This window comes from Biomphalaria glabrata, chromosome 16 (assembly GCF_947242115.1).
Source record: "Biomphalaria glabrata chromosome 16, xgBioGlab47.1, whole genome shotgun sequence".
Taxonomy (NCBI): domain Eukaryota; kingdom Metazoa; phylum Mollusca; class Gastropoda; family Planorbidae; genus Biomphalaria; species Biomphalaria glabrata.
In genome coordinates this window covers 25452135-25473548 of record NC_074726.1, presented here as the reverse complement: position 1 = coordinate 25473548, position 21414 = coordinate 25452135, and the positions used below count along the sequence as shown (strand labels likewise).

At 35.7% G+C, this 21414-nt stretch overlaps 1 protein-coding gene across 2 annotated transcripts in view; it reads right to left on the bottom strand.

Moving 5' to 3' along the window:
• LOC106064725 (sodium bicarbonate cotransporter 3-like) overlaps window positions 1-13782 on the bottom strand; it is a 96633-nt gene extending 82851 nt beyond the window's left edge. The window contains exon 1 of one of the 2 annotated variants that reach the window (XM_056013451.1): window positions 13620-13782. The gene's annotated coding sequence lies outside the window, so the exon portion shown is untranslated. Of the gene's footprint in view, window positions 1-4552; window positions 4710-13619 lie in introns of those variants that run through there. The other variant, XM_056013452.1, reaches the window with a different exon arrangement.
• Between the last annotated feature and the right edge of the window lie 7632 nt (window positions 13783-21414).

Sequence of the window (21414 nt, the reverse complement as noted above, 5' to 3'; positions counted from 1 at the left end):
GACCAAACGCCTTAACTTTCATACAACTAATGTCAGGTACCCATTAGAGCTCAGAGGCGCCCAAAGATCCCGAAATTAAAAATTCCAGGATTCGAAGTTGGAACCTCCGGCTCTGAAGCAAAACGCTTTACCGCTCAGTCCTCGCGCCTCCTTTTTATTACAATGCTTATTTCAACTCACTCTGCCTGTCTGGTAAAAAATCTGTACACGTTATTTTCCCCACAACCATTCTCGGATCAAGTTAAAACTTTGCACAATCATTCATTGGCAGGGACAAGACATTAATCAATTTTTAATAAATTAGCCGGTTAGCCATTTAATAACTAGTAAATATTTTATTTTTATACCAACAAGGAAAATTAATTCTTTATTCATTCTCGGATCAATTTGAAACTTTAAACAATTATTATTTGAACCTAAAATAAAAATTGAACCCGTTTAAAACAGATAACCAATTAGTCAATTAATTATTTGTAATAAATTATTGTGTTTGACATCGAATAGGGGAACTAACTTCAACATTATTGAGAAATATAGTTGTAAGGGCGGAGTTCTTTCCATTAGATAACCTTGATTTAAAAAAAAAGGATTTTTTATTGTTTGCTTGTTTTTGTTTTGTTTTTTAGCGTACTGGGCGTAGCTTCAAGTTGCAGACGAGATCAAAGTCAAGACAATATGTCTGTTTGTTTGTTGACACTGGTAGCGTATGTCCGTGTATAGATTTTGCCTTGGGGTGTGCGCATGCGTGTAAGTGGCACGCGGATGCTAAATATAGAAACGTAGAAGAGTGAAAGGCTTTGAGGGGAGGGAAGTGACAATGTATAATGTCTGTCTATCTGTGTAATAAATAAAACAATAGATTGTTTTTAGATAAAGTGACAGTAGAATACTTTTGAAAAACAATTTGGAAAGACACAAAATAGGACATTCGTTTTTGTTTACTAAGCTTATATCAACTCTGTCTGTCTGCACACGTTATTTCTCGCCCAGCCATACTTGTATAGAGTTGAAAATTTACACCATTATTCATTGACCTAGAGTATATACATGGATCGACAGCAATAGATTTACGAATTACACAATTCATTATTGTTAATTATTTCGATTTACATCGAATAAGGGAAATAACTTCTACATTCTTTAGAGATATAGCTTTAAGTGCGGAGGGAGCTCTTCCTCTTAGATGAGCTTTTATATATATATATATATATATATATATATATATATATATATATATATATATATATATATATATATATATATATATATATATATATATATATATATATATATATATATATATATATTTTACAATGCTTGTTTATTATCTAAAAGTATGAAAAAAAAATGAACATGTCGACAAATCATAACGACGTTGTGGTCAATAAAGTGCGTGCCTAGAGCACAAGGCAGAGTACGTGGTCATCCACCATGCAAAAGATGTTCATGCTGGCAATCAAAGTGACCGCTAACATCTATGTCATTTACTTTCTATTACTACAAAAAAAAAGTGCCAAAGTTTACATATATTTATATTTGACACAAACATCTAGATGTTTTGTTTGATGTACCTTATAAGACGCTATTTCTTATTTCATATTTTAGGACAAAGACGTACAAGTGCTCCTTCTTCCCTGGTACCATAAAAGCACGAACGGGTTGCTTGGGTTACCAAGGATAACGAATGCCATTTTTTTACCTTTACATATCCCTGAGTCTGTTTGACCGTTGAGGCACCAAGCAAGACTTGTCGACCGTCTTTCTCCATTCCTCTCTGCCATTTTCCTTGTTTAGAACCTCCTTCAATGGCAGGCCCGTCCATTCATTTATGTTCTCTTCCTATCGCTTTCTCTGCCTGCTTCTTTTTCTTGCGACCCCCGAAGACCTTGTAATATGGCCAAAGAGTTTTAGCTTGCGTTTTTATTTTTTTTTTAGATAGCAGGTCATCGTGGGGTCCAATCGCTCCAGTAACCCTGACTCTAATCCCTTAGTTTGTGATGTGGTTTGTGAATGGTAAAAAAAGAGTTTAAGTGTTTATTGTTTTATTAGCATGCACGACTAGATCAACGCATGGAATCGGGTAGGATGTAATCATCTTCTTGTTAAGTGAACGTCTGTGATTTGAAAGATAATAAGCAGATAAGAGAGTGTTATTTAAACTATTATACTTTTTTTTTGGGGGGGGGGGGGGGCGCCAGTCCCACAACTTCTTACAAACAAACAATCGAATTATCTGGTGGCCGTTGTGCACTTTAATCTTAAAAACTATTCGCATTTTTTCTCAGGTTCAATAAAATATGGAAAAACAGAAAGAAAAAAAAATCTCGAATAATTTTATTTATTTTTTATTGGGTCAGCTGCCCAGCTGTTAGCCTGAATGGTTTCCCCTGATGATCATTCAAGCTACCCCCCATCTTCAAATTATTCTCAAAGATTTTTTTTCTTCTGATAAATGCAATTGATAATACGTTGAAGAATAGACACCGTTGGAAGAACAGAAACTTCGAAATGTTATGCATAGAAAGAAATTGAATACTTTTAGTTGTGAAGGGTAGAATTTCATGACAACCAATATGAAGTCACTATCTGGTAATAAGGATCTCCTGTTGGTTAAGAATGCCCCTGACCCCTTTCTATATACTGAGTCACGTCAATAAATAAGGAATTGTATACTAAAACAAGGAAAATATTTTAAAGTTTGTATAAGGGCGAGAATTACACATATGCAACCATTTCTCTAAATACTAAAAGATGTGTATCCTTTTTTATATCAAACAAAAGTAATACATTACCATTAACTAATTAATGGATTTGTTTGTGTTTAATTAAATCATGTTTTAGGGAAAATGGATAATTATGTAAAGTTTCAACTTAGGGAAGTGGGTGAAATAACGTGTACAAATTTTTTTCCAGGGAAATAGGCGGAACGAGTTAATAAAAGCTTTTTAAAACATATCCTAAATCTAATGAAGAATACTCATCTTAGATCAAACCAAACAATTCTGCGCAGTGCTTTAGGACCTTTAAAAATATCGAACCCATTCACCCGAGATATCTTGATAGATATGCTGATAGATAATCGGACTATCCTGTAAGGAGAGACATAGTCTGCAGATCTTACCACGACCAAATGTACCACTGATTACTAACCCCGGATGTGACGAGTCAAAATAACACCATTCCAGGCCAACAAAGTGGGTAAGCTTCCCCTTCCAAGGGTGGAGGGAAAGGGGGGGGGGCGGAAAACGTAATGTGTACATACTTACTGATCCGTGACACTGGAAATGGAAACTGTACGCATGTGGTTTAATTTTTGGTAGACGTCAATGCACCCATATGTTAGAACTTTCCAGCATTCCAGTATAGGAACAAATAAAAAATGGGTTTTAAGGAAAAAGCATGTGTGTTAATCTAGTGGTGCATGTTCTGGAGAGATCAAAACTGTTCCATGGTGGAAGCTTTCTTAACAACATGCTTGAGCGGCAATACAAGATAATACACACAGATGTATTCCAGAAAGTAATCAGACATAAAGGTGGGAAGTAGTGTGGAAACTGGGTGTGATTGGTGTAGGAAAAGATGTGAGAGAGGTATACCTGTTTACAAGATGTGTGATTGATAAATACAAGATGTGTGATTGATAAATATACAAAATGTGATTGATAAATACATTGGTGTGTGATTAAGTAATACAAGATGTGTGATAGGTGTGCCTGTATACAAGGTGTGTGATTGATAAGTACAAGATATGTGAAAGATTTGTTAAAGATGTGTGATTGATAAATACAAGATGTGTGATAGGCGTATAAAAGATGTGTGATTGACGTGTACAGGATGTTTGAACGCTATATTAAGAAGAGTGAAATAGAGAAAATGGGGAAAAAAGGAAAGAAGAAATAAATTAGGAAAGGTATAAAAAAAAGACATATCAAGTCCAGGACAGACAACTTAATAGAGAAACAGGCAGCTTAATAGTTAGGCAGACAGACCGACAACGTAACAGACGGACATACAGACAACATATCAGTTAGGTGGACAGGTAGACAACGTAATAGTTATGACAATGTAATAGTCAGGCTGAAAGACAGATAAGGTAATAGCTAGAAAGACAGACAGACAACATAATAGCTAGGGGGACAGACAGACAACATAATAGCTAGGAGGACAGACAGACAACATAATAGCTAGGGGGACAGACAGACTACATAATAGCTAGGAGGACAGACAGACAGCATAATAGCTAGGAGGACAGACAGACAACATAATAACTAGGAGAACAGACAGACTACATAATAGCTAGAAGGACAGACAAACTACATAATAGCTAGAAGGACAGACTACAAATAGCTAGGAGAACAGACAAACAACATAATAGCTAGGACAGACAGACTACATAATAGCCAGGAGAACAGACAGACAACATAATAGCTAGGGGGACAGACAGACAACATAATATTAGGGGGACAGACAGACAACATAATAGCTAGGAGAACAGACAAAGTAAGTAAGATGATCTAGATTAAGAAAGAAATTTAAAAAAAAAAAAACTTACTACATTTATTGAAAGTGTATCCATGCAGACTCAGGCAGAGTTCCAAGGTATTTAGAATGACAGACATAATAGTCAATAATTAAAAGTCAATAATAATAACAAACACACACGCGCGCGCGAATTGTACGTCTGCACCATTACTATGACATTGAACAGGTCGATACTTTGGTAGATTGATCAAAGTTAAGAACACCAATCAACTTTCATACACCCTTCCCCCCAAAAAAAACGGAAGTTACGTATGTCCTGGAGTTTTGGTCATGGGGGGAAATACACTTGCGTAAAAGTTGAACAGATCTAGAAAGACTTCTGATATAAATTACCACGAAGAACGGCACCACCCCCGCTAACTTGTACCCCCTATCTTAGAACTGTATTGTCATTCCCGGATTAAGGAATGGCTTTGCTCTTAAAGTTAATGATATGTTTATCCTGGAAATTATAGCCCCCGCGTTTCAACACGTCAATATAGGTCAAGATTTTGTTTCCCCAATCAATACACTTCAACGAACTCTCTTACAAGGAAGGTGTGAATGAAAACAGGACTGACCCTAAAAATATATATTACGGACTGAGAAGTCTTCATTGCGAGCATAACTAAAGAAGAAACCAGAATGGTTTATAGCCAACAGTTAACGAGGGTGTCATGTGACCAACACAACGACCAACAGCCCTTACTTGCTCCAACATATTTCAGGTATTCATTAAAAGGTGTGTTGACTAGGGGACGCCCTTAAAAAATAAAATTATGAATTCCAATCTTCACCAGAATTTGAACATAAATCCCTTGGATAACAATTTACAATGTCATCAAGTAAAAGGGATGCCTCTCTGTTATTCCGTAGTCGTCAGTAATGATATGCAAAAACATCTGGTATTTTACATGGGGGTTGGGGGGGGGGGGAGCGGCGATACATTACAAAATCGGCCCCCGAATTAATCCACCTAGGCAGGTAAAAAGGCAGGTTTGAATATTTTCAGAAAGAATATCTGAATGAAATTCTATCAAAGGCAAATGACATAGAAAGAGAAAGAGGGTTGACAGATCTTATGTGGTGCCCCATCGGTCCAGCAGACCAAGGGATAGGTGAAATTGAATGTAAAGTTAGATGTCAACCTGGCTAATGATGTCATATATTGATTATCTAATTGACCTAATTGTTTTGTAAAGGGTCTATCTCTTATTCAAAGCCTCAAGAAGAAAAAAAAAAACATTTCCGTAACAAAAAAAAAAACACATTACTTAAGTGTTCATGTGAAGCAGTATAACCCTGCAGTTCACCTGATAATATGAAAAACTACTAATTAATTGTTGTTTTTTGAATTATGGTCCAATTATATGGATACTAAATAGATTTTTTCTCTTTAAAAATAAAAGTGAACATTTTTTTGTGTAAATGTAGTAGTTAGTATGATTGAACTTACTTAACTGAGCAAAAGAATTGTAAAAAAAAATATAATTTTTTGACAAAAATCTAAAACCGTTTGTATAAATGTGTTACAAATATGGTAAACAGTGATCTCTATTACAGCATCCAATATTTGTTACTATTAATAGTGAATAGTTGTAAAAATAGTGTATTTTTGATTAAAAACAAACTGTTTGCATAGTTGATTTTAAAAATTAAATTTTTCGTTTTTAGAAAAGATAAAAGTAGCCATTGCATCAGAACTTTGAATGGTCTAAAATATCATGACGTCGGATTTTCAATATCTTTTCTAGTTTACGAGATCTAAACGGGGCAGACGGATGGACAGTCAGACAACACAAAACTAATAGCGTCTTCTCCTCTTTCGAGGGCCGCTTATAAAAAGCAGCCCATTTCTATGGATAGACTTATTTAGTCATGCGACCATGCAGGCTGACTTTTCTAGTTCATGCTTTTATATATTTAATCCCCAGATTTTTTGACCGAAATGCAACAAAAGCCAAATCTTATCGCAACATGTGTACGTATGCATAACGCTGAACATTCATGTTTTATCCCAGACGGTGAAAGTTACACTGTCAATAGCACTATAATAGAGTAAAGCCCGGCGGCCCGCATGCCATCCATCGCCATTCATTAATCCCGAGTTTACAAAGTGACATGTGATTGGCTGGTCGCGGTACACACAAACTGTTACAAGACAAAATATGATTGGCTAGCACACCAACGAGACAAGCAGTGTCCATCGAAATGTGGCCCGAGGACCAAAGTGAGCTCATTGACAAGCATCTACATTATTTTCATTGAAGTTACGAATGACTGCATGAAACCAAACAGCAGAACTAAAACATATAGAGTCCTGTTTTTTTTTCTTTTCGTAATTGTTAAAAAAAAAAAAATTAGTGTTTTGTTTTGCGCATGTGTGTGTATGTGTGTAAATTAAAAAGCGATGTCAAAAAAATATGCGCAATCTCGAACACCAGCGAGATCAAATAACATTTAATCTAGTGGTTCTCACCCTTTGTTCAACATGGGGCCTTTTTCAAATTCAAACTCGCGTATCATAAACAGTAGCACAAAGGAACAAAAAAAAGGTCAATGCTATAAAAAATGACCATCTTCGGCTTTATTGTGCACTGTGGTAAAATAACAAATTGAAGTGCCGAATAGCACCGCGTACCGGGCCGAGTATGTCCCGGTGGCCATGACATCACCGATGTAGTCAATTATAGAGATAGAACATACATTTTATCTGTACAGCTGTCATAAATTTAAATGTCTTTACAGGGTGATAAATCAAATTATACAGTTGGAAGCGTGCTGCATGGTAGAGCAGTGTAAGAGAAGGAACAGAAAGCTAAATGGTCAATGTAAGAGAAAGAATAGAAAGCTAAATGTAAGAGAAGGAATAGAAAGCTAAATGTAAGAGAAGGAATAGAAAGCTAAATGGTCAATGTAAGAGAAGGAACAGAAAGCTAAATGGTCAATGTAAGAGAAGGAACAGAAAGGTAAATGTAAGAGAAGGAACAGAAAGCTAAATTGTCAATGTAAGAGAAGGAACAGAAAGCTAAATGGTCAATGTAAGAGAAGGAACAGATAGCTAAATGGTCAATGTAAGAGAAGGAACAGAAAGGTAAATGGTCAATGTAAGAGAAGGAACAGAAAGCTAAATGGTCAATGTAAGAGAAGGAACAGAAAGCTAAATGGTCAATGTAAGAGAAGGAACAGAAAGCTGAATGGTCAATGTAAGAGAAGGAACAGAAAGCTGAATGATCAATGTAAGAGAAGGAACAGAAAACTGAATGATCAATGTAAGAGAAGGAACAGAAAGCTAAATGGTCAATGTAAGAGAAGGAACAGAAAGCTAAATGGTCAATGTAAGAGAAGGAACAGAAAGCTAAATGGTCAATGTAAGAGAATAAAGTAGGAGTGTAAGTTACAAACGAACTGTCAAAGTATCAATGCATGTAGTCATGCTGTGTCAAGAAATGTCAATGGCTGGAACAGTTACCAGATAATGCCGAAGATTGGACTTGACACAGCCACAAGAAAGATGCCGCCTATCATTTAGTCGAGAGAGTTTCCTCAAGCATAACATGCTAAAGTTTTTTTATGTTCTTTTGTTATTAATCTGACATGTTTCTGAACTACTACTTCTTCTTCCTTGTTCTCATTATTATGTTGGAGCGTTCAGATGACTAGACCGATATATGAGATGAACTTCACAGTGGTTTCCAAATCAGGGACCTCTCCATATAGTTTTCTTTCTAAAGGGATGTTATGGGGTCAGTGTCTTGTGCGCCCTTCTTGTTAAAGAATGCAGTTTTGAAGGACATGGTCAGCATTCTCTAGTGACACTCCACATGGGCAGATTTCACTGGTTCCAATTTGGAGCTTCAGGTACATATGTTGTCTCATTCTGTTGTATCCGGTCCGAGTCGAAAGATTAGACTTGATCTTGTCGGGATAGCTTATAGTAGGCGTCATCTTTCTTGTGATTCGGATGAGCGCTTGTCCATTTCTCATTTATTCTATTCACTATTAGTTTCTTCATTTCTTATGGATTAAATGCGGTGTTTAATTTTGAGTTTGTTCTCCCACACTTGACAAGTGTGTCAGCCTTCTCATTTCCTTTTAGTTCAATATCTGCTGGCATCCATGTTTTTTGAGCGATTTCCTCGCTTTTGAGCAAGTGTGTTTTGATCATTCATTTTTAGTTAAAATAGACTGATTAAAATAATGCAAGAATAAAGAATAAACTGATAAGAGTCAAATAAAAAGAAAAATGTAGAACAGTGCCCAAACTACTTAGGAATGGGGCCATATATTGATACTGGGTGTCTACTGGCCGATAACTGACCAGGTCCAGCTGAACTGACCATCATGTCCACATGAAGGTGTAACTAGATAGACAGACAGACAGATAGACAGACGGATGGACAGACAGACAGACAGATAGATAGACATACAGACAGATAGATAGAGAGATAGATAGATAGATAGATAGATAGATAGATAGATAGACAGGCAGACAGATAGATAGATAGACAGACAGATAGACAGACAGAGAGATAGACAGACAGATATATAGATAGACAGACAGACAGATAGACAGACAGACACACAGATAGATAGACAGACAGACAGACAGACAGACAGACAGACAGATAGATAGATAGATAGATAGATAGATAGATAGATAGATAGATAGATAGATAGATAGATAGATAGATAGACAGGCAGACAGATAGATAGATAGATAGACAGACAGATAGACAGACAGAGAGATAGACAGACAGATATATAGATAGACAGACAGACAGATAGACAGACAGACACACAGATAGATAGACAGACAGACAGACAGATAGATAGATAGATAGATAGATAGATAGATAGATAGATAGATAGATAGATAGATAGATAGATAGATAGATAGATAGATAGAAGCTCCTACTCTATTTTTCTATTTGTTATTATTGTGTGGGGAGTGGCAATCGAAGGAAGTAACAACGAAGCCATAACGAAGCCATGACGAGATAGGACGTAGAAACGTGTCTCTTGTACAGGACATAGATCTAACGATACAGCCACTGGCAGATACAAATACAAGAATGAACGCCCTGAGATAATGAATTGACGCATTACTGGTGTCACTAATAGTCCGTCTCCTGTGTGGTAGTGTAGAGATACTCGCTATTGCGGACGTTTATGTTTTAGTTATCCGTGGGGAGGGGAAGTGCAGCCTTAAGCCACAAAGGAACACAAGAATAAAACGGAAATTAAACCCAGTTTTAACAGCCTCCCACCCAACCCCTTTTCCTGTTGCGATACGGGGAGATTTAGGCAGACAACGACGACTAGAGCATATTTATTGGGTTTTCACCGAGAGAGTCCAAGGATCGAACCAGTGGCGTCGCTTTAAAAAACGTAAGGGCATGAGGGGAAGGGGGTGACGTAGGCCTACTAATTGGTAGTAAAAGAGAAAGTAAACGCAATTAAACAGAAATAAATAAATACAAACAGAAATATATAAATACAAACAGAAATAAATAAGTACAAACAGAAATAAATAAATACAAACAGAAATAAATAAATACAAACAGAAATAAATAAATACAAACAGAAATATATAAATACAAACAGAAATAAATAAATACAAACAGAAATAAATAAATACAAACAGAAATAAATAAATACAAACAGAAATAAATAAATACAAGTTCCGCTCGGGTCAGGACAAGCGTTGTTTGTTTTTTAGCTTTGGGTAGTTTAACTTGTCAATACATTGCTTTGATTTGTGTATTGTTTAGATTTGTGTGGTTTAACTTGACAGTGTATTGTTTAGATTTGTGTGGTTAAACTTCACAATGCATGAGCTTTAACGAGCTTTATGTGGTTTAACTTGACAATGTGTTGTTTAACAACTAGTTCAACAAGCAAAGGGACATCACAGTTTCGATCTTGAGAAGTATGGAATGAACCTAACACCTGTAGAGAAAGGTTACACAGGAGTTGTAGTCGAAAATGAGCGCCCCCTGTCGCCACGTAAGCGTTTAATGTGGGAAGTAGTAATACATTCATTTCGCAGTTATTAAACAAACAGGCACACACCACATCTTGATAATGAATAATGATCTATACGAATTAAGCACCGGTGTGTATTGCACTAACTACTATATCTAATTAAAAAACAAAACAGCAGTGAACATATTTATTAATGTTATCTTTACATAATGCTAGACTTTTTAGTCAAGGACCCTTTATAGTAAGGTATGCAAGACCGATATATGGGTCTGGCGGGACATGGTCCCTTTACACAAAGACCGATATACGGGTCTGGCGGGACATGGTCCCTTTACACAAAGACCGATATACGGGTCTGGCGGGACATCGTCCCTTTACACAAAGACCGATATACGGGTCTGGCGGGACATGGTCCCTTTACACAAAGACCGATATACGGGTCTGGCGGGACATGGTCCCTTTACACAAAGACCGATACATCGGAATCTCGTTTTTTTGGACGTTAATTCAGTGTTTCCCAAACTTTTTCCGTAACGGAACATTTGGCACATTCTGAGCATCTAACGGAACACTTGGCACATTCCTAGAATCTAACGGAACTCTTGGCACATTCTGAGCATTGAGCAGAACACTTTGGTTATATTTTAGAGAGCCTAATTCACGTGGTGGCCTACTAGTTAATTATTCTAGTAGTTCATGGAACACCTATTCAGTCCTCGCGGAACACTAAGGTTCCGCGGAACACAGTTTGGAAAACACTGCGTTAATACATACTGGGGCAAGGGGGGTGTGCAGATGTTAATGCCACCCGCATCTCACGCACTTCTGTAATTACCTTTTACTGAGTGATATATGTGAGTCAATGTTGAAATAAAAGAAAATTGTTCTCAACATTTCTATTTCAACAAGTCCTACCGATAGATAAAGTCGATATTATTTAGAAGCAGAACCATAACATAAACAAGAAGTGTTATATACTCAAGTGTGTTTATATAGCTTAGTCCGGTGGTTCTCAAACTGTGGTGCACCCTCACTAGATGATCGTAAGGGGTACGCAGAAAGATGAAAAATGAATACAATTAAAATAACTTCGTTTCTGAAAGCAAGTTTATCCGATCGGATATTTTTAACGATAAACCTCATTTCTTTTTAATATGTTTACTATTCTATGACCCAAAGATTTTAAGACATTCTTCACTTAAATATTCCCGACTGGGTATTGAACTCCCAATCACAGATGAATCCATACTAATACCGGACCATCTTATTGAAATATTCACAAATGAGAAACTTTTAACCAATGTTTGAACAAGGATGCCTCAAATTCTGGTTACTAAAACAGATTCCAATTTTATAGTCTGTATTATTGGTCATTGTACAGCAGCTGATATCTGAGCCGGAAATGAATAAACTCACTAATGTATGGGTCCGTGAGCAAGTTTTGACTACATAAATGGTCTCCAAGTCAAACAAAAGTTTGAGAACCTCTGGCCTAGTCAACAGAACTATTTATACACCGGCTAATGTTTTTGGCCTATATACTTTTATAGAACAATACCAGACAAGAGTCTCACGTTGGTACGATCAACTTGATCTCTATATGGTTGGTCCACGTATACTGTCTTTATAGAACTAGCTTTAGTGGCTTTAGTCCATAACAGTAGTCATAAAGCAAGCGCTACGTTTTAACCACTGATGTGTAGACTGGCTAAATCTAGACTAGGTCGAAACCAAAATCACTAAAACTTAATATATTACATAGTGCCTTAATGAACCAGCAGATATTAAATAAAGTCAAAAGGGGGATGGGGGAACATGAGCTGGTACAGTAAGATGAAACCTAGAACTGTCCTTTCTGTATTATCTATTTTCTGTGTCTACGTGTGAATGGATGGATGGATGGATAGATAGACAGACAGATAGACAGACGGACGGACAGACAGACAGACAGACTGACAGACAGACAGAGAGATAGATAGATAGATAGATAGATAGATAGATAGATAGATAGATAGATAGATAGATAGGATGTTCAATTTCTTTGTGCTTCCTAGACCACCAGATGTATTAGTACTTAGTAGCAGTTGTGTTGGTGATTAAAATTAAGTCAATATCTGATTTGTTTGAATAAAATCAATAATAATTTGATTGATTTTGAGTTCAATAACCTAAAGGTCTTTAAAACCCGCTTCGTTTCGTGTTTGTAGATATAGGCCTACAGACGTTTTAGAAGAGGAGATAAATCTAAAGGCTACAGGCTACACCACTCAGCATTTATATAGTCACAGAGAGGCTAGACATCTAGAAGACCTACTTATTAAAATACGTAATAGAATTTAATAGATATAGATATTCTAGGTCGACCTATATGAAGTGTAAACGATATTAATATTATATCGGTGAATTATGTATTAGCTTGGTGATCTAGTATTCATATTCGAAAAATCTCAGCATTATTTTTTAAAAAAGATTATTAACAATCGATCTTCCCTCATGCGATTTTTCAATGATTACTGTATAGGAAGAAAGAATGACATCTGGACTTTTGAAAAGCTTAATGAATTTAATAAAGTTCAACAACTTTAGATTTAGATCCAATAATTGCTATTTATTCATTATATAATATACTAATATACTATTTATAGAATGAATCACTCACACATTCACTGTATCAGTTATCTATAGATATTTAATTCTATACTATATCTAAAATAATCTAGATGACTAAATCTAATCTAGAATCTAGCTTTCTAGACTATAGTCACACTATAGTGTTACTATGTGACTATAGATACCATACTACTGAATCAGAATCATAAATAATCATAAGCTTAAGTTTTAAGCTAATCCAGAGGGCCGAGAGGAGTGATAGTGTCCTTTTTTTCTTTCCAGTTGACAACAGATATTGATTAAATCTAGATCTAGATTACCATACCGGCGAGTATATTAATAATTTAATGTCATTAACTCACAAGGTAAAATAATCCTAATAAGCAACCACTGAAATGACTGAATTTATAAGATAAAAAACTTCTTTACTTTCGTTTTGGCAAAAGTGCTTTGTTTTGTGTGTGTTTTGTTTTTTGTTGTTAAGAGATCATTGTACTTACCAAAGTTAAAAAGAAGTGGTCACTCGTAGTTGCCCAGCGCAGAGAATTAACTAATGTCCAGCGAACTCCAGGCCCCTGCATTTGGGGCATACTAACCACTCATCCAAAGTTTACAAAGAACTCAAGTTAAAGTGAACACACGAACACACACACACACACACACAGCACGCTCAGTTTGAGACTGGGAGAGAGCACGAGGGGGGGAGGTGTTGGAGAGGCCGCAACACATCGAGGGAGAGAGAGAGAGAGAGTCGAACGGGAGAGGGGAGTTGCTCTCGCGTACGCGACGACGCACTGAAAACTTTTTTTCTCCCCCTCTAATTCACCCACCCCCACCCAACGACTCTCTCTCTCTCTCTCTCTCTCTCGCATATCCTACTTATAAATAAGGAAGAAAAAAAAAACGCAACGCGCGCTGTTGTTACTCGAAACTCGTCCGTCTGTCTGCCTCGCTGTCTCACTACGAGGCTCTCCCCCCCCCTCCCCCACACTTTTTTGTTACCCTGACTGATGGTTAAGGGGGGGAGTCTGCAAAGGGGGTTGCTCGGGTTAATGGCAACATAAGGGTGCCATGCACCACCTTTTTTTTTTTTCGCGGTGATGAGTTTCTTTAATCAGTACAAGGAGTGGGTAAAAAAAAAAAAAACAACTGCGCATATATACCCAATTAGATTGTGTAGTCTAGATCGAAATAGTGACGAATTCATTAGTAACTAATTCGTCTATAAACTTTTGTCAACTTTTGACGAACTGAATAGAGGCGAAAACAAATAACATATAAACAAGAAAAAGATTTTTAAAATATCTTTAAGAAAAAAACAGACGATACCTCCATTATTAAACTTAAAATATAATAGAATAATTTTTTTTTAAATATTGTTTCGATTTGAGTATCGAACCCGTGACACCGTCATCCGCTAGAATATATGCATTTTTCTGATTCGGCGATTGTTTATTGGCTAAGTTAACTATATGGGCATCTAGATCAAACACTAGACCAAAAGAACTCGTAAGATCTAGTCCACATTTACTTCTAGATCTAGAATGTACGTCTATATTAGATTTACGTAGAAATATAAGCAACGCTGATAAACTTTAATCAAATTGAAGCAACTTTAAATGTAGACCTACTCAGTTAGACGGTAATACTGCTGACTACGCCATGTTGGCTCTAGACCTAGATATATTTGTAAGTCTCTCGCCAAATTTACATATTTTTTTGTACTTCGAAAAATTATAACGGTCAAGCTAGAGTTTTTCCCGTGTGGCTAACGAGCTAGTAATTCTTTTCTCAGCGATATAGCCTACATCAACTGTTACATTTCTAGGGAAATGTTAGAGCATTTTTTTAGATCAGCGTCCAGGTTCCATGAAAGAGTGACTTGAATAGAGGCATGGTGAAACTACTTTAAAAAAAAAACTATATTATATTCAGTGACATTGCGTCAATTAGTTTGAATCAAGAGAGAGTTGCTTGAATTGGAATTCGAGCGAAGCCGGTCAATTTATTTTTCAAGAGACATCATGTTTGAATACTAACCAAGAAAAATGGCAAGAATTTCAAAACTATTTTGAGCAAAAGACGTCGTTTTATCTTTTAATAAGGGCCTTTTAAAATGTATATCTTTTTTTTTTTTTTCGCATAAGACGTAAACAGCAGAATGGACTTAACATCGTTTTCAAGAAGATACTGACAAGCTTCTAAACTGGACGTGATTCTCCTTGTATCAGAACGGTTCAGTATTTCCCTGTTGTCGTTACATCGTTATGTTGACAACTTTTCTATTAAAAAAAAAAAATAAGCACCAAGATGTTTTACTTACCAGGAAAATAACTTGACGACGATCACGTGGATAATGATTTTAATATTTAAGGTGACCAATTATAATTATTATTTATATAAATTTTTGTTAATATTCAGTAATTTTTGTAGCTAAATCAATATCACACAACACAAAGGACAACAAAACAAGGCGACAAAAGACGTTTGAGGGCGCAGTTGTCAAAATTGAATGTTTCACAATATCTGCTTCACCGGAGTCGTCCGGAGCCAAAAGTTTTGATTTATATTGTAGAGCGAATACTGTGAAGTCCAACTGGCACTCCCCCCCCCCCCCCCAGAAATATTGGTTACATTGACATCGTTGTACTTAACACAGAGAACAACAAACAGTGCGATGAGCACTTCCGAGAGCGCTGTCGTTCTGACCGAATGTCTAAAATCACTTCACCGGGGTGGGGACAAGGCTGGCTTGGTCACAAATGTCGATAGTTTATTGTTTTGTTTTTTTTTTTTATATAATTCGAGATCATTTACACTGTACACATTGTAATATACCCGTCGAAGCTCATCAGTTATAATAAATTCATTATTGCAACTATAGGAGCATTAGCGAGTAGTCAGAATGAGATCAGATTGTAGTGTTTATCACATGAGACTAAAATCTCAGATTTCTAGACAAACATAAATCCGAAACTGTTCATAATTCATGGTTCATAGCTGAAGGCTTTTTTTTTTTAATGAGTAGATGACATTGCCAAAAACACACAAGACAAAGCAATAAGTTCCATAATTGTTTTTAAAATAATAACAGCTATTGTAATTACTTTTTTGTTCCTTTCTTTCTTGTGCCATGAATATTATTAAATTAGATTTTTTAATCAGTAGAAGATTACATTGCCAAAAACACACAAGACAAAACAGTAAGTTCCATGTTCTCATAACAATTAAGGTTAACATTGATCAGAAATTGTTCCAACTTGACGATCATTAGGTTGTCTATTGCCCTCTGTTGTACGTACACATATGTTAGGCCTATACACGTGCCAAGCGAACGAAGTCCTTGACATTGAGATTGTTTTGAAAGTAACTGTCTTTAGTTTTTATGGAAGCTGAAAAAGTTCTGAGAATGATACAAGTTTTTGTTGGTGTCACTTGGTGCCTATACCAGTTGACAGGATCTGATACGAACTGATTTGGATCCGATTCGATCAGATCTAATGTAATCCAATATGAAATCCGATCCAATCCGTTTTTTTTTGCGTATCCGATTCAGTCCAATCCGAAGTCGATCCGATCCTATATCCAATTTTATTTGAACATAAAGTAGTTATAGTAGTTTTCACAAAGTTAAGTTTGTCACTTGGCAAGACTAAACATAATCAGAGTGCATTAAGCTAGTCAAGAGGTTTATGTCAGAGGAGCAACAGTAGTACGCCGTCATAAACCAAAAGGCAACGGACCCAAGGGGGCACGCTGAATGAGCTGTAAAGTGTTTTGCTGTTTCATTTCGGGATCTTCGGGCGCCTTCGAGTCCAGCCAACTCTAATGGGGTGCCTGACTTTGGTTGGGTAATCAAAGGTGGTTGATCGTTGTGCTGACCACGTTACACCCTCGTTATCCGTCGGCCATCTACCCTATGGATCACATGGTCTTCTTTATCGTAACTCTTACATGGGTTTAAAGTCAAATATTTGGGGGTTAGGGGTTAAGGACCAAAATAAAACTGTAATAACGTCTGTAATGCTTAGGTTGTGATGTAAATCCGGATAGTTAACCCCTTCCCCCCTGTGTAAAATCTTATATGAAACAAATTGGAATTAAAGCTTGAAACTTTTTTTTAAACACCATAAACCTAATTTTTATTCAGAAATATATAAAGACTTTTCATATCAGTAATGTCATATTGTAGAAAAACCTAATGAAAGCACTATTGTTATTGGTCACACACTGTTGAATATTAACGTAAGTCTTTCACTGCAAAGTGAAAAGAAGTCTGCATCAAAGGTCGAAACTTTAGCTTTGTTTAACTCCAAAATGCTCAAATATTCGAGGCGGAAAAATGTGTAATTCAAAAAGCACAAAGAGCATATACCTATGTAAATTAAAGTTCCCCTTTCAGACCTTATGGTCTATAACAGTGATGCCCAACGTAATTCGACTTGCGGGCCATTTCACTTTTCGACACTCGTGTCGCGGGCCACATGACCGAAAAGGTATTAGAAGCCTCTGGATCTAGTAGCCTACTTACATTAATTAATGGGGTGTCTGAAATTTTTATTTCTTTTTTTACGCGCCTCTACTTAAAATGCGAGCGACATTGTAGCCAGTTTACCAACAAATCATTTTCTTCTTTTGTTTCTCCTCTAATCTCTTGGCGTAGTTTAACAATTTTTTTAAAACTGAGACTCAAACCAAGAAGGACGACATATTTGTTTTATAATGCCGTTTATATGTGGTTCTTTTCTAAAACAGCCAAACTTTCTTTATAAATCAAATATGTTGGCTTATTATCACGTTTCACAAAAAAAAAATTAAAGATCCGTTCAACTTTTCCTGGTATATTCTAACTTCAGAGTTTCTTCGGGTCTTCCATGTCATAACGCACATGTACTAATGTAAAAGGCCATTGTACCAATCCATCAGAGAAAAAGAGAGGCCCTAAGGTACTTCAAGATACTTTTCAACTTTAAAAAAGAGGGGGGATTTTCTACACTTTGTGTCGACGTTTCTGCGGGCCGGATGAAACCACGTCATGGCCCGCGGGCCTTATTTTGGGCATCAGTGGTCTATAAGGCAGATGATGTAAAAGTCATCTGTTTCTGTGGCCTACAGTTAACGAGGGTGTCATGTGGCCACCACAACGACCAACCGCCTGTACTAATCCCCAACTAATGTCAGGTACCCATCCCACGCTTGACGATGACTCGGTGATGCTTGGGAACAAAGACGTTTTTAAAAAATTTGTTACTAGAAAACAGACTTTCTAGCATGTGTGGTGAAGGGACGAACTGTCTCAACAATTGCGATTCAATTTATTTGTTTGTCTCCCTTGACGTAGCTACTGTAAAACATTGAGTCAGGACGACTCCCCCTCGGAAGTCTTCATTGCATTGTTTTGTTGTCTTCTGTGTCTTATGTATGGCAATGTTAATGTAATCAATATTACTGAATAGAACAACATAAAAAAAAAAAAAACTATTTCTAGTTCTCGCCATTCAGTCTCTGCAAGTGTCTGCTCTTTCATCAGATGTCACTTCCTCTTCCTGTCTAAGCCCCGCCCTCGTACAGATAAAAATAAACTGCATGTATTCGATTATTTTCTAAAAATAACATTCATGTTCATACTATTGCGTCATTCCCAAAACATTCTTTACACACACACACACTCAATATTAACTTTGTTCGCCCTAACAAGCCTTCGTCACTGCACCACACGGCGCAAGGCTCTCAGCCTCCAAGTGTCGCTCGGGTGGAAACGGTTGTTAGATTTAACTATTAGGCCCGTTGGGATGCCTAAGGACCAAGTCCATTGCACTTGCAGGGGATGGAATAAATCCCCAATAAACAGGTCACTATCCACACATCGTTCCACCAAGGACCGCCTCTTATGCTGGACACCCGCACTGCTGATGTGGTGCAGAGAAGGAATATGGGAAGAGTTTCTCCCGTTATGTGCTTGGCCTTCGGCCTCGCCTCCAACCCTAGCGTCTTAGGATGCGACCCAACAGTAACAGGGACGCCACACCTGCTTGTATCCGTCAAAGATAGTACAATTTATTCAGACACAGGCCGATGGAGAGGTATGCTTCCTAGGCCTAGAACAGTGTTTCCCATAATTTTGACCTATTTGTAGGCCTGCCCCTTCTAGAATATTCTTAACAATGAGTACCCTCCCCAGTGGATTTATTTTAATTAAAATCAAAAACTTTTTTTTTGGTTTGCCTACACACAAAAATAAAAATAAACGAAAAAATAATTAAAAGTTTTGTTATAAATAATATTGATGTGGAGAAGAGATAAATAATATTGATTTGGTGAAGAGATAAATAATATTGATTTGGAGAAGATATAAATAATATTGATGTGGAGAAGAGATAAATAATATTGATTTGGAGAAGATATAAATAATATCGATGTGGAGAAGAGATAAATAATATTGATGTGGAGAAGAGATAAATAATATTGATTTGGAGAAGAGATAAATAATATTGATTTGGTGAAGAGATAAATAATATTGATTTGGAGAAGATATAAATAATATTGATGTGGAGAAGAGATAAATAATATTGATGTGGAGAAGAGATAAATAATATTGATTTGGAGAAGAGATAAATAATATTGATTTGACGAAGAGATAAATAATATTGATGTGGAGAAGAGATAAATAATATTGATGTGGAGAAGAGATAAATAATATTGATTTGTAGAAGAGATAAATAATATTGATGTGGAGAAGAGATAAATAATGTTGATTTGGAGAAGAGATAAATAATATTGATTTGGAGAAGAGATAAATAATATTGATTTGGAGAAGAGATCAATAATATTGATTTGGAGAAGAGATAAATAATATTGATTTGGAGAAGAGATAAATAATATTGATGTGGAGAAGAGATAAATAATATTGATTTGGAGAAGAGATAAATAATATTGACTTGGAGAAGAGATAAATAATATTGATTTGGTGAAGAGATAAATAATATTGATTTGGAGAAGAGATAAATAATATTGATGTGGAGAAGAGATCAATAATATTGATTTGGTGAAGAGATAAATAATATTGATTTGGTGAAGAGATAAATAATATTGATGTGGAGAAGAGATAAATAATATTGATTTGGAGAAGAGATAAATAATATTGATTTGGAGAAGAGATAAATAATATTGATTTGGAGAAGAGATAAATAATATTGATTTGGAGAAGAGATAAATAATATTGATTTGGAGAAGAGATAAATAATATTGATTTGGAGAAGAGATCAATAATATTGATTTGGAGAAGAGATAAATAATATTGATTTGGAGAAGAGATAAATAATATTGATGTGGAGAAGAGATAAATAATATTGATTTGGAGAAGAGATAAATAATATTGACTTGGAGAAGAGATAAATAATATTGATTTGGTGAAGAGATAAATAATATTGATTTGGAGAAGAGATAAATAATATTGATGTGGAGAAGAGATAAATAATATTGATTTGGAGAAGAGATAAATAATATTGATTTAGAGAAGAGATAAATAATATTGATTTGGAGAAGAGATAAATAATATTGATTTGGAGAAGAGATAAATAATATTGATTTGGAGAAGAGATAAATAATATTGATTTGGAGAAGAGATAAATAATATTGATTTGGAGAAGAGATAAATAATATTGATGTGGAGAAGAGATAAATAATATTGATTTGGAGAAGAGATAAATAATATTGATTTGGTGAAGAGATAAATAATATTGATTTGGAGAAGAGATAAATAATATTGATGTGGAGAAGAGATCAATAATATTGATTTGGTGAAGAGATAAATAATATTGATTTGGTGAAGAGGGATAAATAATATTGATTTGGAGAAGAGATAAATAATATTGATGTGGAGAAGAGATAAATAATATTGATTTGGAGAAGAGATAAATAATATTGATTTGGAGAAGAGATAAATAATATTGATGTGGAGAAGAGATAAATAATATTGATGTGGAGAAGAGATAAATAATATTGATTTGGAGAAGAGATAAATAATATTGATTTGGAGAAACGATAAGGATGACATATCATCATCATTTGGTTTCCTGGTTGTCTATTTTCATCTGACTTAATTTCGACTTAATTGTTACAAATGCTTAAAAAGCACTTTATCAACCGAACAAAATAAACGGGTATTTAAATAAAATCAGCATAGTTAATGAGATACAAAGAGTACCCCCCTTTAACCTCTTCCCGTACCCCTGAGGGAACGCTTACCCCACTTTGGGAAAACACTGGCCTAGAGTAACAAGAGTCGTTGACTCA